Source organism: Chiloscyllium plagiosum, chromosome 1 (genome assembly GCF_004010195.1).
Source record: "Chiloscyllium plagiosum isolate BGI_BamShark_2017 chromosome 1, ASM401019v2, whole genome shotgun sequence".
In the NCBI taxonomy this organism is placed as follows: domain Eukaryota; kingdom Metazoa; phylum Chordata; class Chondrichthyes; order Orectolobiformes; family Hemiscylliidae; genus Chiloscyllium; species Chiloscyllium plagiosum.
The window spans coordinates 100,018,696-100,035,697 of NC_057710.1; the positions used below are offsets into that span (position 1 = coordinate 100,018,696).

The 17,002-nt window shown below is 39.1% G+C and overlaps 1 protein-coding gene across 7 annotated transcripts in view; it reads left to right on the forward strand.

Annotated features, from left to right (window-relative positions):
• Positions 1-8,335: 8,335 nt before the first annotated feature.
• The window catches only part of arap2 (ArfGAP with RhoGAP domain, ankyrin repeat and PH domain 2), a 304,016-nt gene continuing 295,349 nt past the window's right edge, over positions 8,336-17,002 (forward strand). For 3 of the 7 annotated variants that reach the window (XM_043693389.1, XM_043693406.1, XM_043693397.1), the window contains exon 1: positions 8,338-8,570. The gene's annotated coding sequence lies outside the window, so the exon portion shown is untranslated. Of the gene's footprint in view, positions 8,571-17,002 lie in introns of all 7 variants that reach the window. The other 4 variants (XM_043693425.1, XM_043693434.1, XM_043693442.1 and 1 more) reach the window with 3 other exon arrangements.

The following is a 17,002-nucleotide window of genomic DNA, read 5'->3' on the forward strand; positions in this document are numbered from 1 at the left end:
TTAATAAAAGTAGTGAAAGTCCCTTGGGCTGTTGCTGAACTACAATGTGAAGGCTGTTTCGGTGGCTCCTGTAACACTCCACAAGCCCAGATGAATAAAGAAGGTTCAGTTGTCATTTCTGCACTGCACTTCAAGGACGGTAAATCGATTTGTGAGGTCCCACTTTGATTGTTTTCTTTACAACTCTTATCAAGATGCTCTGTCATGCAAATACTTGTGATGTACCTATTTATCATTGTCATCATTTGAATTTATCAGTGGGCTAAAAAATACACAGAGGAACTGAGAAAGAAGTAGATTTTAATTGTAATAGCTAATATAGAGGTAATGAAAAACTGATAAACCTGTTCTTCTAGTTTATCATAGTCTGGTCAAATTAGTCAGTTTGATCTTAGATTCAATACTTGTGATAAATGACTGATACATGATAGATATTGAATATAATTGGTGATATACTGTATATATATGTATATATATATAGTACTCTGTAATTCTATATGCATTAGGATCATTCATTCCTTTATGTCATGAATTAACTTTTGTCAACTATGTGAACTACTGGCCCATCATTGACACAATTACTCTGGATCTCTTGACACCACTGTGAACACAATACAATCTTTTAAGACTTAATCAATCTACACATGATTTGAATGAGCTGAAAATGATACATCTCCAGGAAAATGGGTTCAGCAGTCATGGATCTTCAATGAAATAAGAAAATAGCATTATTTGAACATGCTCCCAAAACAACAGCAGCAGCTTGTGGTTATTGGAAGTTAGTCATCTTAGCTCCAGGGCATCTCTACAGGGGATCTTCAGTTCAATGTCGCAGGCCCAACCACAGTGAAACGGTCTGGAGGAGAGACCTGCAGCCAGCATCACAGTGACACGGTCTGAAAGAGTGTTCTAGGAGAGATGCCTGCCATAAAGCAACAGAGGTCACTCAAATTTATTTTTTTCACTTTCCTTTGTGAGGTTTTCCTGCCCTGAACTGACAACTCACCTTCTCTACATGGGTTTCTCCGGCATTCCCCAGACCTCTTTCATCTGAAGGAGTGATGAGTGGTGCCAGCTGGCCAAGGTTGCTTGATTTTCCACATGAGCAGCTGCTTCCCACTCGGCTGCAGTACAGGATAGTCGACTGACAGCATGTTAATCAAACTGAGATAAAATTGCCATGACCTCACGGTATTTCAGATAAGCAGTAAATTAAATCAGCAGCATATATTCTTTCTATTATTAGATGCCATTCGCATCAGGCATTTTCCAGCCTACTAAAAACCCTATGGATTTTATTCATCTACTTCTATGAAGCCCCTTGCCCACTAAAATTTCCTAGAAATATAACTTCGTTTTTGTATGCAGCTCACTGACAGTGCCTGAAGTTCAAGTGTTATCATTATTGAAGTTATTATGTGACAATAGAAATAACAAATAAAAAGGTCAGGATATTTTTGAATATCTTTCTTTTAAAACAGTGAGCAATTATTCAACCTTACTTTAAATGGTGTCATATTTACACAGGTATTTAGAGTGCTGCAAAGCTCAAGTGAACTCTCATCAGATTCATTCATGAGTTTCACATTTGTGATTTGCTGCCTGTATACATTTACTGCATTCTGTTGCAGTTTATTCAACAGTGTACGTTTGTTTTAGCAATATCATTACATATGTGAAACATTATAGCCAGGTAATTGCTTTTGAAGCGTGATTGGTGATACTCAGTGAGTAAGTGTGGCAGGTAAGTTCCACAATGGGCAATGGGATATTTTTTAAACCCACCGGATTTTGGAGGTGCTGGTTGTCAACCACTGTGCCACCACATCAACTAAAGGATGGCATTGTGGTTAGCACTACTGCCTCACACCACCAGACACCTTTGTTTGATTTAAGCCTTGGACAACTATTTGCACATTCTCCCCGTGCCTGAGTGGGTTTCCTTCAAGTACTCCGGTTTCACCCTCAGTGTAAAGATGTGCACGATAGGCGGATTGACTGTGCTAAATGTAGATTATGAGGCCTAGGTGTGATACTTTTCAGTCAGTGCAGACTCAGTGGGCCAAATGGCCTCCCGCTGCATTGTAGGGATTTTATGATTCACAAATGTTAACGATAGCACTTGCATTGATCTTCCTTCGGTTATGTTATGGAATGCTTCCGATTTATATCACAGTTTAATTCTGACCTGAGACAACATTTCCAACAAGAGAGGACACTATCAGTGCTGCTTCTGAAGTATCAACCAACATCATGTACTTATATGTCTAGACAGGGGCTTGACTCATGACAATCTGAATAACAGACAGGATCTGTGCTTATAAGGTTCCCTGATCTTAACTGCAATCCTAGGACAAGGCAAAAAGGAAAGAGACAACGACTTTCAGTGGGAAATATTAACATAATTTATTTAATAATAGATAGCTAATTTTGATCCTTGCTGTTTGAAACTCTGTGACCACAAGGGTCCCTACATTTATGACTTCTGCAAGTCTGGTTATGTTTAATTCTGAACAGTTCTCTCTGTAAGACCTGTTGGCTTTCTAAGACATAGTGGCAATGTTTGAGAAATTCATGTGTACATTTTACCTTTGTTATGTTACCTCTGCTGTAAGATAGAATCGTAGAATCCTTAAAGTATGGAAATAGGCCATTAGGCCCATCGAGTTTGCACTGACCGTTCGAACAGCATCCCACCCAGACCCACCACCCCAACCCTATCCCCATATTTACCATGGCTCATCCACCCGACCTGCATGTCTTTGGCAACAGAAACAAAAACAGAAATTGTTTGGAAACCTCAGCAGACCTGGCAGCATCTGTGGACAGAAATCAGAGTTCAGGCTCAGGTCCAGGGGAACCAAAACAGTGTTTCAGGAACTCTCTACAAAGATCTTGCTTAATTTGTCCTCAGACTGTGAACTTCCCCGCACGTGCACTGCTAAAAAATGTGCAGTGTGCTGGGACTCAGAACAACAGGCAGCTTTCACTCAAATGAAACAACTAACAGCAGCAGATTGATATGCTGTGGAAGTCATCAACTGAGCAAGGACATTGAGACTGAAAAACAACACTATCAGGGAATGTTAGTCTCAAAGAAGGAACATCACACAAGGAATGAGCTGATGTTCGATAAATTGACCAGAACAACATGCATGCATGCATGCATGCAATTAAAAGACATGAATACTTTTGAGATTATAGATGAAATTTATGTGAAGAGATGGACAAAAGTGAGACTGATTTAAATTTGGATAGGTTTGTGCATGAATGATAATTTTCCTTGTTGACCATATATTATTAGTAACTTGGATATATTGTAATTATAAAGGTAGTGCATCAGAATGGCATTTTTTCTAATGCAAATGGGATGTTTGAAGAAATCCATTTGGACTTTGCACCTTCATGAGTTGTCATAGTCATGTGACGTCTGTTATAAATTGCTTGATTGAGTAACCATTAAAGCACACCACATGAAACAGATACCATTTTGCATCATTTCAGGCAATTCGAGGTCTGTGTTTGGAGCCAGAATGGTGAGCAGAAATAGAGTCATAGAATCATAGAGATGTGCAGCATGAAAACAGACCCTTCAGTCCAATTTGTCCATGCCAACCAGATATCCTAAACTAATATAGTCCCATTTGTCACCACTTGGCCCATATACCTCTAAATCCTTCTTATTCTTATACCCATCCAGATAGCTTTTAAATGTTGTCATTGTACCAGCCGCCACCACTTCTGGCAGCTCACTTCATACATGCACCACCCTCTGCTTGAAAAAGTTACTCCTTAGGTCCCTTTTAAATGTTTCCTGTCTCACTCTAAACCTATGCCATCTATTTCTGGACTTCTCCACCACTGGGAAAAGACCTTGTCTTTTTACCCTATCCATGCCCTTCATGATTTTATAAACCTTTATAAGGTCAGCCCTCAGCCTCCGAAGCTCCAGAGAAAACAACCCCAGACTATTCAGCCTCTCCCTGTAGTTCAAATCCTCCAACCCTGGGAATGTCCTTGTAAATCTTTTCTGAACCCTTTCAAGTTTCACAACATCCTTCAGATACACTATTCCACTATATTCCAACAGTGGCCTAACCAATGTCCTGTACAGCCACAACTTGACCTCCCAACTCCTATACTCAATCTCTGACCAAAACAGGAAAGCATACCAAACACCTTCTTCACTATGTATATACCTGTGACTCCACTTTCAAGGAACTATGCACCTGCACTCCAAGGTCTCTTTGTTCAGTAACACTCCTCAGGACCTTACCATTAAGTGTATAAGTCCTGTCCTGATTTGCCTCTTCTGTGAAAAGTGTATGTCTTTTTACTTTTAACCCTTTTGTCCCCTGAAAGCAGCAAACAGCAAAATCAAACATTATCATAATTCAGAACTTTTGCACAATGTTAAGATAGTAGTGAAAGTGGTCCACTAATATTAAACAAGCATAACTGGACTTTAATAGGTGAGGCTTTTTGGACTAAAAGTGGCTTCACAAAGAATATTACTGACCTCAGGTTACTGATGTGATCACCTGATCAGCTGAGGCAAAGCACATGGAACTGATTGCATCAGAATCAAGATTGTAATCAAGAGTCACTGAAACTCTTTGACATATAAAATCCACATCTCTTGCTTTATTCACATGTGCATGATATATTCAACTGTCAGGGGACGAGAGGTTGCTGACAACTATCCAGCTTAAAACGAAACGATGACACAGACACCAGAATTCACAAAGAAATGGTATACCAACAGCAGTTTTTGAGCAACAAAGAATTGAGGGAAACAACACAGGCATAATACACCAGGGATACTGAATGGGTTTAAATACAAAAAAACTGTAATGCTGGAAATATGAAACAAAAACAGAAATTGCTGGAAAGACTCAGTAGGTCTGACCTGAAGGGTCACTAGACTAGAAACATTCACCCTACTTTCTCTACACAGATGCTGCCAGAACCTACTGAGTTTCTGCAGCAATTTCTGTTTTCGCTACTGAAATCTCTTCTCTTTCCCCTTCTCAATCTCAGAAATGCAATTTTGAAGAAAAAAATCACCCTTTACATCGAGATCGAGGTTACCTCTAAGCTTGCTCACTACTGAGCAAACAGTCAATAAATAAAACTGGGACTCCAGTTTCACTGTCACAAATGAAGGATTCAAAAAACTTTAAACTTGAGAATGTAATTGAAACAAAGTTCTGCGATTTACATATCAACGAACATTATAAAAGATGAACATTTTAATCGAAGATTGTTTACTGTATCACATCTCCATAACACTGGACTCCTTTGGCTATAAATTCTGTGAGCATGATCTTAACCTCCACAATCACCTGATGAAGGAGCGACATCTGAAAGCTAGTGCTTCAATGTATAATTTCAGTTACATCACACTGTAAACTTTTGTTATAAATTCTGTGTCTTACAATTGTGCACCCCACAACCACGTGATGAAGGAGCAGCGCTCCGAAAGCTAGTGCTTCCAATTAAACCTGTTGGACTATAACCTGGTGTTGTGTAATTTTTAATTTTGCCCACCCCAGTTCAACACTAGCACCTCCAAATCATTTAAACTGCAATAGCCTTTACCTTTGTGTCTGTAAAAACACCTTCCCCTTTCTTTTTAAACTTATTACCTGTTTTTGTGTGGATGTTTGTTTTGTGGTTTTGTTATTTTCAGTTGGGGTAGTCAATAACACATCCTCTTTTTAACTCAAGAAAACCTTGTCATTAATTGGCCCCTTCATTTTGATGTGATTAACTAAATTTTCATTGGCACGCAGAAACTGCAGGCTGAAAAGAAATAAAGCTATTTTTTGAGACTGACCACATGGCGGTGGGGTGGGGGGGACTGGTTAAAAGAGAGGAATTGATCACATCTGCTCAATGGTCATAATAATAAAAGTATACAAACAGTATCTTAACCAGAACATCATCTTAAATAAATTAAGCAACACACTTGCAACTTCTCACAGTTACTGCTCTATTCAGTGAATAATTCAATTAGATTTTACATAGAAGCAAACATCTGCAAACGTAAATGGAATTGCATTGTTCAATATGATCACTGTTGGCTACACGTGGTTAATCTGATGAAATAAATCAATTTGAGTCTCTAATTAGATGGACATTAGGACCCTGTGGTGCCACAGTTGACAGTGGATATGGTTCCAGCTGCTGTTTGATACAAACCGAGAGTGTTTCTAAAATAACTCAAAAATATAGTAGCAGGAAAATAAACAAACCCACTGTAAAAATTTGCATTCTAGGCCGAGTAAAGTATGTGGTAAAGAGGCCCCGTTACAGGAAGTGAAAACACATTAAAATATTTTAGTTTCTACACCACAACTGGATGCAGTGTAACACCTAGTTGCTGCTACTAAAATATTGCTTGAGAGAACTGCTGTTGTAATAAAGTGCACTGTTAATCCTGGCACCCAATTCCAGTTCATCTCTAAAAGATTGGTACAAGACCCACAAATGTGCACATATTTTGTATTATAAGATTGTTTCGGTGACCTAATCTTCATAAATCTGATGAGCACATCCTATTTGAAAACACTGATGACAATAGTATGCATTTACTTCCCTAAAATCGTAACAATATTAAAGATCTAATTTGTTTCATAAGATAACTTCTTCCCTAAAAGGTCCTGGTGTTGTAGGACAGTTGTGATTCACAAGAGACTGGAAGGGGTCAGCAGGTCATACAACTCTAGTTTCATATTTCAGCTAAATTTTGAAAAATATCATTTTTATTTTGTTTATTCATTTACAGAATGTGGACATATCTGGCTAGGTCAGCAATCATTGTCCATTCCTATTTGTTCAGAGGTCAGTTAAGAATTAATCGCAGTGCTGTGTGTCTTGGGACACAGCAGACCAGGTAAAGACTGCAGATTTACTCTCCTAAAGGACATTAGCTAGTGCTTCCAATTAAACCTGTTGGACTATAATCTGGTGTTGTGTGATTTTTAACTTTGTACATCCCAGTCCAACACCGGCATCTCCAAATCATTGCTCAGTTAAGGCACTGTTGGGACATTCATCACCGGGGGCTTTTGAGGTGTGGTGGTAGTGACCCTACCTTTGAGCCAGGAAATCTATGTTCAAGTCCCACCTATTCCTGAGGTGTGTTTTAACGTATATGGATGGCTGGTTAAAAGAAAATAACTCCGGCTAAGGTATATTACCGGTTAGAGACAATCGTGAACAGCGACAACGAGATTAAATATGTGTCAACGCCATAATCATTCAAAAATCACCACACACAGATTGTGAGTTCAATGTTGTTTTTGAGTGTATCCGATACCTTTAATACATTACAATGAATAATTTGCAGGATGAGCTTCCATGGGGAAGGTTACAATTGCATGTGGGATCAAAGTTGGCATGTCATATCCACTGCATTCATGTTAAACAGTTGACAATAGACTTGTGCTGTTATTTCCAGCTGTAGGTGAATGGGCACTGTCCAGATCACCTCACTCCACTTCTGTGTCCTGCTGAGATGCACTGAGTTCCAAGGTAAAGTCCCACAACTGGTTGGAGGGGGAGGGGGCGGGGAGGAGGAGGTGTGACAGCCTCCTCTAATCATTGTTGGACTCCTGAATCAGACACTCAGTAAATATTCTGGGGGGGATGGATTCAATCGCAAATCTGCAAGACAGAGTCCAGTGATGATCATTGTTGACTGTCAGGGAAAAGCAAAGTACAATGTACCTTGCTCAAAAACTGCATGAATCCATGTAAGATTCTGTCAATTTTTTTTTAGATTAGGATCAGTTTAAACATTATGGCACAGACAACAACACACAGGGGGCTAACACCTTCAATACATGATCTGGGCTGACACCAATTGTTAAAGTTAACCTGAGAATGTAACTTTTTTAATAAAACGTTTTATGATTTACATATGAAAGAAGTGAAACTATCGTGGTCATTCTAACAGATGAGAGACTTAACAAACAATCAAGGTAGGTATTTTTCAATGTATAATTTCAGTTACATCACACTGTAAACTTTCGTTATAAATTCTGTGTCTTACAATTGTGTCCTCCACAACCACCTGATGAAGGAGCAGCGCTCTGAAAGCTAGTGCTTCCAATTAAACCTGTTGGACTATAACCTGGTGCTGTGTAATTTTTAATTTTGTACACCCCAGTCCAACACCGGGATTTCCAAATCTTAACAGAGAAAAGCTGCAAACCTGTTAGATGCAGCGAATGGTTTTGCTTTAACAAAGTAGCGCCATCTAAAGTCGTGGCCAGGGGGACGAGGGATGATCCTCCAAATGTTTTTGCCACTTCCTGCTTCTCTATGCTTCGTGGGGTTACTGCTGGTGGACGGTGTGATTGGGCAAGCTGAAATGAGCAGGTTTAAACACTGTATTTGCATTCAACAAGTATTAGCTGGCAACCTCAACCTAGTGCCGAGTTTATTTCTGTAAGTGGAGAGAATATAACTTGTGTGCTGTTTCAAAAGCATTTGAAGTGAGCTGCGTAGAAGCGAGGGGGGACAGGCAGAGCGCACGGGCTTTAAGCACAGTCCTGTTTCAGGTAGGTTGAGTTATTAAGGTGTGAAACAAAAGTATGTACAGATCTGACTGTGCCAAATATGCGATTTCACATGACTTCCAGCAAAGTTTGCAATCTTTTAAAAGTGCACCCCTCATTTTGAGATTGTTTGTGCATTCCTGTTGGAAAATAATCGTGTTAATACTTGCAGACACATGCAGTGTTCAACGAGCTTTATCACTTTTCTTACTCAAATTGTCAAGTAATGGAATCGATTTCGCCTGGCGTTCGGTTTCTGTTCGGCTGCATTAAGAATGACTGCCTCATTGTTTTTGTCTTCCTTTCAGAACGTTTATGAACTTGCATTGGTTTTTATGGAAAACTTAGGCATGATCAGCGTTCAGGAAGTGTCTGGGTGTATATTTCACAATTAACTTCGGAACCTTCATAAGAAATGATTTTTTTTAGCGCAAGTAATCAGAAAGCCAAGTATCATTTTAACTTATAAAACTGATATGTCAAAGCAATTATAGATAAACTTCTCAAACCATTTATGCCTGCTTAAATTTCATTTTTGTCTGTTATTATAAGTTGTATGGTAACATTATTAGTTGATTGTGTATGTGGTGCTAAATTTAAGTAACATTATTTGTGTTAGTCATCTGCTAAAATACATGTTTTCCCTGATGAGTAATGAACGCCAAGATCCAAATCCACCCAAAAAAAAGCACATGCTCTGGACAACTGAAACAATATCCACTATGTTGGGAGCACACAGCTGGTCAGAGATCATCTGTAGAGGCAAAAACAATGTTTTAGAGTGTACTCCCTTCAGCAACTCAGAGAAAGTCAAATTAAGGAGGTAGACCTTTACTGCAAAAACTCTTAGAATGAATGTGTGGACCAAATCTCCTTTTCCTCCACATTAGCTGTTAAAGTGCAGTGTTTTTGTTTAAAAAAAAGCAAGTGACATAATTAGATGTTTTGAAGAAGGGTCACTGGAGCCAAAATGTTAACTCTGCTTTCTGTCTCCACAGATGCTACCAGACCTGCTGAGTTTTTCAGCCATTTCTGATTTTGTTTCTGACGTTATTAGAGTTCCAACATGTAGTAGTCACTGTACCAACCATGTAATAGAACTGAACGATTACACATTATTCCTGAATCTGACTAACTTTATATGAATGTCAATTGCATTAATGTAGTGTGTGAGGCTGTGCTGCTGCTCCTATCGCTTGGTTTGATGTTCCAAGCAGAACTTGGTGCTGAGGTATTTTCAGTGATGCTAAATTTTGGTGACTGAAAGCAGAAGTGGAAATGAAACCATTCCCTTTCAAAGAAACATTTCTAATTTCAAGTAAACCTTTTTACTCCTTTCAAAGAATCCACTTCTACATGTTACATTTTGAATTCTTTTGCCCCCAAGGGTTAATGTGTTTTCTTTGCATAGAAAGCATAAAGCGATTTGGGTCACTGTATCTGCCTATCCATAGTTTGCTTCTAGTTAACTTTGCAAAGCATGTTGTATTTTCCCCTATTCTTGGTTAAGAAAGTCAGTTTTATTTTTGAGTGTTAATACAGATTATCATTTACTGACTCCTTAAGTCAGCAGTATGATAGCATCCCCCTCCACTGAACAAGATAAGTGCAAATTCAACAATACTTGAGGCACTGGACATTTTCCAGGACAACACAACCCATTTGACTGGTATCCCATCTACCCCCTTAAATATTCAGTCCTTCCAACACTGATGCACAATAACAACAGTGTGTAGCATCTACAAGATGTAATGCAACAACTCACCAAAGTTCCTTCAACAGCATGTTCAAAATCCATGACCTGTATCGCGTATAACAGGGCATGCCAACTTTATTGATTTGATGGAAAATATCACAAGATACTTGGCAACTTTCTAGGTCTCCCAGTCTCTCGACCACAGTTCTCTTGGTGGCCTTTCTCAGCAATGTACCATCCCTCGTCTGCCCACCCAGCTTCTTCATGGTTAGGTAATTCTTGTCCTTTTCTGTCATTGCCTCTGGTAGTGGGTGCCACAATCCATTATTGGCGTGGGGATTGGGGTTGGTGAAGACCAGCAACGCATAGGCGAATGTGAGGTACCAGTTTCCTTTCAGCACCATGGCAGCAACTGTTGACCGAGAAGGATAAGGGCAGCAGATACATGGGAGCATGATCACTTGCCACCTTGACATGGAACTATTCCTTCACTGTTGCGGTGTCGAAGTCTGGAACTTGCTTCCTAACAGCACTATAGTTGTAATGACATTACATGCACTGCAGTGATTCAAGAAAGTTACTTTCTTGATACTTTCATCATGCCTCACCTGGAGTATTGTGTTCAACACTGGATGCTAGATTTCAGGAAGGATGTCAAGAGTTTGGAAAGAATATAAAAGAGATTCACAAAAATGGTACCTGAGGTGCTGGAAAGCAGAGAAGCTCTTTGACCTCCTGAGATTGAGGAAAGCTAAGGGGAGATGTCACAGAGGTTAAAAAAAGTCATTGTTTATATTGGTAGAGTGAACGAGGAAAAAGCAGTTTCCCCCAGCAGAAAGGGCAGAAGATCAAGGTGATTAGGGAATGGTCCAGATCCAATGTATGGAAACAATAATTTTTATTTCAGTGTATTGTGATCTGGAATGCATTGCCTGAAAAATGGTCGAGGCAGAGTCAATAGAACATTCAAAAGAAAACTGGAACAATATATGAAGGAGAAATAATTCCAGGGATATGGGGAAAGGATAGTTGAGTCTAAATTCATTAAATAACTCATCCTAAGAGTCAGCACAGGGAGGAATGACAAATGGATCCTGGATTGTAACATTCTGTGATTCTATGGATTTTGCAAGAAGTGGCAATCTTCATTCTTAGGAAAGGATAGAACTCTGCATTTCTGAGAGGAAATTCCGCTCCTTTAGTAACTTCCATTCTGCCAGCTCCTTTGTAAGGTAAAGATATCCCAGGAAGACAAACATTGCCCCTGTTTTAAAATACTCAGTCTAGGGTCATTTATATAAATAGTTAGTGAGGAATTAGTGTATTTATTAAATAGTTTGATGTCTCCTGAGTAATTCTTTATTTATTTCATCAGAACTGCCAGAATCCTCTGGTTTAAATGGAGGCTTTCAAAGGGTTCCAGGTATAGAGGAATTACCCACCAGAATCTTCAACTTCTTGGGAAATCTCTTTGCCCCCTGCTACAATGGGCTTTGTTAAGACCACATTTGGAGTACTGTACAAGTTTGATCTTTCTTTCTGCTGAAAAGAGGATATACTTTTCATAGATGGGCTGCAGCAGGGGTTCACTGGGTGATACCAGAGATGGCATGACTGTCCAATGAGATACATTAATTTGGCTGGACTTGTATTCACTAGCCTTCAGAAGGATGAAAGGGGATCTAATTGAATTGTACAAACTTCTAATAGACAGACAAGATGTAGGGAGGACATTTTTCTTGGCGGGTGAGTGTCGAACCAGGATTCACGGTCTCAGGATACAGAGTAGGCAATTTAGAACTGAGATACGGATTCATTTCTTCCCTCCAGAAGGTGGTGAACTTGTAGAATTTGTGACTGTATAACACCGTGGAGGCTGGGTTGCTGAGTATGCTCAAGCAAGAGAGTTATTTTTAAATATTAAAGGCATCAAGGGGTATACGGAGAAAGCAGGAATATGGCATTGGGATAGAATATCAACAATGATCATATTGAATGGTGGAGCAGGTTCAAAAGGCCAAGTGGCCTATTCCTGCTCCTACTTTTAATGTTTCTTTCTATGGGGATTCCTTGGGGTGCCCATGCACAACTCTCCTCTCCGCTGGAATGACTGCCTGGTCATCGGAAAATCTGGTTTTGTTGGCTCCACTGAGAAATCCACGTGAACACAGGACCATGTGAAATGCTGTCTTTATTACACACAGATATGTGTGAAGTGCAACAGAAGCATTTTCTTTTTGGTCATGCGTCTTGAATTTTGAACATTATCCAGGTTGGAGTTATTTTTGTTTATCATTATGCATGACAAATCACAAACAGGAATGCAATTGCCCTGCCCATCACAGCTAGGCTTGTACTATTAAACTGAGTGCTGTTGGTATTTTGGGTAAGTGTATTAAAGAAAATGGAAGGGCTTGGATAGACAAAGAAAAAAATCATTAGGTAATCTTCCCAATGATTCTGATAAGACAAATTATGTTTCAATAACTACTAGTATTCTGTCACAATAGCAGCATGTTGTGAGTTTACTGGTGACGACTAGTTTTCTCTCGAACGAGTCATGCAGTTGCTGGGAGGTTCCTGTTGGAATGCCAATGCGTTGGCTGCAGCCTCAGAAGCCCCAGCAATGCATGGACCTCAGTGGACTATGTGTAGTTTATACTCCACACACATCACCCTCCTACTGCCCAATTATATCTGTCACCTCTCAGCTTTGCAATATATTTCTCCCCTTATTTTTTCTCTCAGCTAATTGTGTAGTTGCCTTTTAGAGACTTAGTTGTTTTCAAGTAGTGTGGGGAAGGATGATCTACAGAGAAGCTCCGTGACAGTGGGGAAAGCAGGAGAGATTAAAGGGTCACATGGCACAAAAGTCAAAATCAACATATTTCAGAAAGAAAAAGACAAATGTATAGATGAGATACAAATGGCTGAAGAGCAGCTGTTCAAATGAAAATAGAAGGATCAAAGAAAGAAACCAGAAAAATAATTGAGGCAGTAAAATAATTGGAAGAAAAGGTTACGATGAAAAATTGGTGAACACGGTGAGTGACAAAGACTTTTGAGTGCTGAGTCAAAAGATGAGGTGTCGTTTCTTTGAGTTTGTATTGAGCTTCATTAGAACATTGTGTCTTAGCAAGGCCAGTGGAAGCAAGATTGGGAATTGAAATAGCAAATTCTTCACATTTTGTGCTGTGAAGGGAGGTGCTCTAACAAAATGTGGTTTTCTCTCAATGAGGGAGATCAAGTCATAAGGAGTGAGTAAAAATAGTACATTGAAAGGTGACAAATATGTCCTTGTTTCACTTGAAAGGAGAGTTTGGACCTTTTAGAAGGAAAGAAGACAGGAGCCAAAAAGGATCTCCTTTGCTTGCAGGGAAAACTGTCATCTGCATTACAGCAGTGACTACGCTGATTGTGAACACTTCAAATCACTTCACAATCAATGTGCTTTATAAGCGAATTTTCCCACTTTCTTACGGACTACTGATCACTTTTTTTGTAAGTTGAAAAGCTGAATAAAACTCACCAATTGTTGAGCAGACTCAAGGATGATGCAAAATGTAATTGAAAAGACTGTTAATCTTGTATTCCAGCTTCTTTGAGATGGACTGGAGATTTTGCAAAGTGTTTTGGGGGTGTTGGCAGGGGTGTGCTAATGTTGAGGTAATATCACTGGACTAATAATCCAGAACTTCAGACCAGTATTCTGGAGCTGTGGGTTTGAATCTCACGATAGTAATTGGTGAAATTTGAAAACTGTAAAATTTGTGACTGAAATCTAGTCGAATAGCAGCCATTATTGATGGTCAGGAAAACATTTCTTATTCACAAATGACCTTTAAGGAGGGAAATCTGAACCCAGTCTGGCCTACATGTGAGTTCAGATCCATAGTAATGTGGGTTGATTGTAAACTGCCCTCTAAAATGACTGAGCAAGCCACTGAAAAGGTAAATAGGGACCACCAAATAAAGCTTATCTTAAAATATTGTTTTTGTATTTGTTTCCCAGTCTGATTCCATTTCAAGGTTTATAAAGTGTTATGGCCCCACAGTGTACAGACAGTGGGAGGGAAAATATTTTAAACTCCTAAGATGTTTAATAACTTACCTTTTCACAGTTTTCATTTGGAGCAGGAATCAGGTCTGTTGACTGATAAGTTAGACCACGCCCATTACTTAAAGAAATGGAGGATTTAAAGGGTCTGCCAATTTTTGCCTCAGTGCTCATAACCTCTGACCTCACCTTCCAAATCTACTGGGGGTCATTTGAGAAGACTTGCCTTAAAGGTTTAAATTGAGGCTGGCTTACATAAACTTGGCTTGTGTTACCTTGGGTACGTTTAGAACTCACTTGAGGCATTTAATGAATGAAAAGTTTAATTGGATAGGTAAGTAGAACATTTCTTCTGGTAGGCTGTGGATTATGGCTTAGTTTATATTTTTAAATCTAGGATTGACAATTTATTTAAGGTAACAATGTCAAGTGATATAGATAGAAGATACAGTTGTACCACAGCTGTGATCTAATTGAGTGCAAGAAAGGCTTCTTGGGATATGGCTGACTCTGTTCCTTCTTTGGTCACCTTGGATAGGATCTGGAATAATTAGAGGTGGTAAGCTGTCACGATGACAGTGATTCGTTGTAAACAGAAGCTTCTGACAAGTTATACTTAACAGAACAATGCAGTTAATTGGTAAATAATACTTGTTAGCAATATACTTTGTGAAAATTGAACCCCAAATTCATTTTAGTTTCATAACTTGAGTATATTTCCTCTTTGGTGATTTCACCTGATGTCATTTGTTTTAGTTTACATTCAAGAGAAAATGAAAACAAAGACTGGAGGCTTACATTGTCTCTCATGTTCCATGTATTTTTGTTAACATGCCTCCAAACTGACTGACTGATGTGTTGAATAGAACTGCAACAATGAAACCTATTTCTTATTTTCCTTCATTCAACTTTATCTATATCATAGTTCTTTCTGCTCTACTATACTGTGCCTATAATATTTATCATTTGTTATTCTATATTATTTATCTCCTTTGTTCTGACATTGTTTGCGTTGTGTGATCTGACATTAGTTGAATGAAGAACTCCCTTGTTCCAGTAAAATGAATATTCATATTCTAAACAGCCTTCACTTTTATCAGTTGATTAGCTTTGAAGGAATCCCTGTTTTGAAAACAGATTATTGTACTGAGCTAATTTAAACTTGCACAAAACATTTGTGTCATCTATCAGTGATAATTTTCTTATCCATTTTCCCCATTGTGTATATAAACCTCCTTTTTAAAGTGCACACATTTCATAAAGGAGAAAGAACAATGAAAACTGTCAGTATTTGGTTTACACTTTATCAGAATATCAAAGATGCTGACATTTCTTGGTGTACATACATTAAAGAACATTGCCAAACTTTCATCATTTAGATGGCAGTGCAACTGAAGCCTGTGCTTTCCATTGCCTGATGTAGTGATTGGGGGCCACATGGATCTCATTGACTATGAGATCCTCTTGATTGGGGGTGTTAACTTGGGCCAATCATGGAGGCCTGGCAAATAGACATAAACAGGGGATTCAGAAGGTGGTCTCAGTTTAGGGACTGGTTTGGAGATGACTGGTCAGAGCCCATGTAATAAAGGGTGATTTGGTGACAGGATACTGCCTTCTGCATCATTATTTCACCTATTTCATTTTCCAGCATTATATTTTCTGGACATCTGAGAACCCAGGCCAATTTCTCCTCTTGTAAGTTTAGGAATTAGAAAGAGTTAAAAGTTAGTCAGCCAAGGTATTGATTTTACACAGAGTTCAACCTGTTCTCTCCATTAAGGACTGATTAATCTGTATATCTGTGACCTCTACCACTTAGAAAGTGAAGGATAGCAGATACATGGGAGCTGCCAGTTCTCCTGCAAGCCACACGCCATCCTGACTTGGAATTTTATGACCATTCCTCACAGTCAGTAGGTCAAAATCCTGGAACTCCCTTCCGAACAGCGCTAGAAGTCTCCTACATAAAAACAAGGACTGCAGATGCTGGAAACCAGATTCTAGATTAGAGTAGTGCTGGAAAAGATTTATCTCTCCACCCTGTAGGCACTCTGCCTGTATTCCTGACGAAGGGCTTTTGCTTCCTGCTCCTCAGATGGTGCCTGAACTGCTATGCTTTTCCAGCACCACTCTAATCTCGAACCTGTGAGTCTCCTACACCACATGAACTGTAAGAAAGCAGTACACCACCATGCTCGAGGGCAGTTTAGAATGGATAATTAATGTTGGCCCAGCCAATGACATACACCTCCTTGAATTATTTTAAAAAAAAAGCATGCAGCCTTCAGACTTAACAAAGTAACGACAGCGATTTATACAAAAAGCATGAATAAATGTTTGGTTGGAAGATGATGAGTTACTTTCCTTTGAAATGTGGGAGATGATCAGGGTTACAGACTTCTTTCCACGTAGGGCTTCAGTGAGCCAGTGGATTTTTAAAGACACCCTGAAAGATTTTGTCATTTTGGAGACAGCCTGCATTTTATTAAATCTGTTCATTCAAAGTTTGAACTGAAGGTCTTTGTGCTGATGACTCATAACAATTACTCAATCGTACTCAAGTGGGAATGTGAACATTGAAAGCAGTGAGGAAGGTGCAGTGAAATAGGTCATGTTGTTGTGATGGATGGTGAGCCAGAGGACAAATTAGTCTGAGTTCAGTAAAAGATAAAGGTTTTT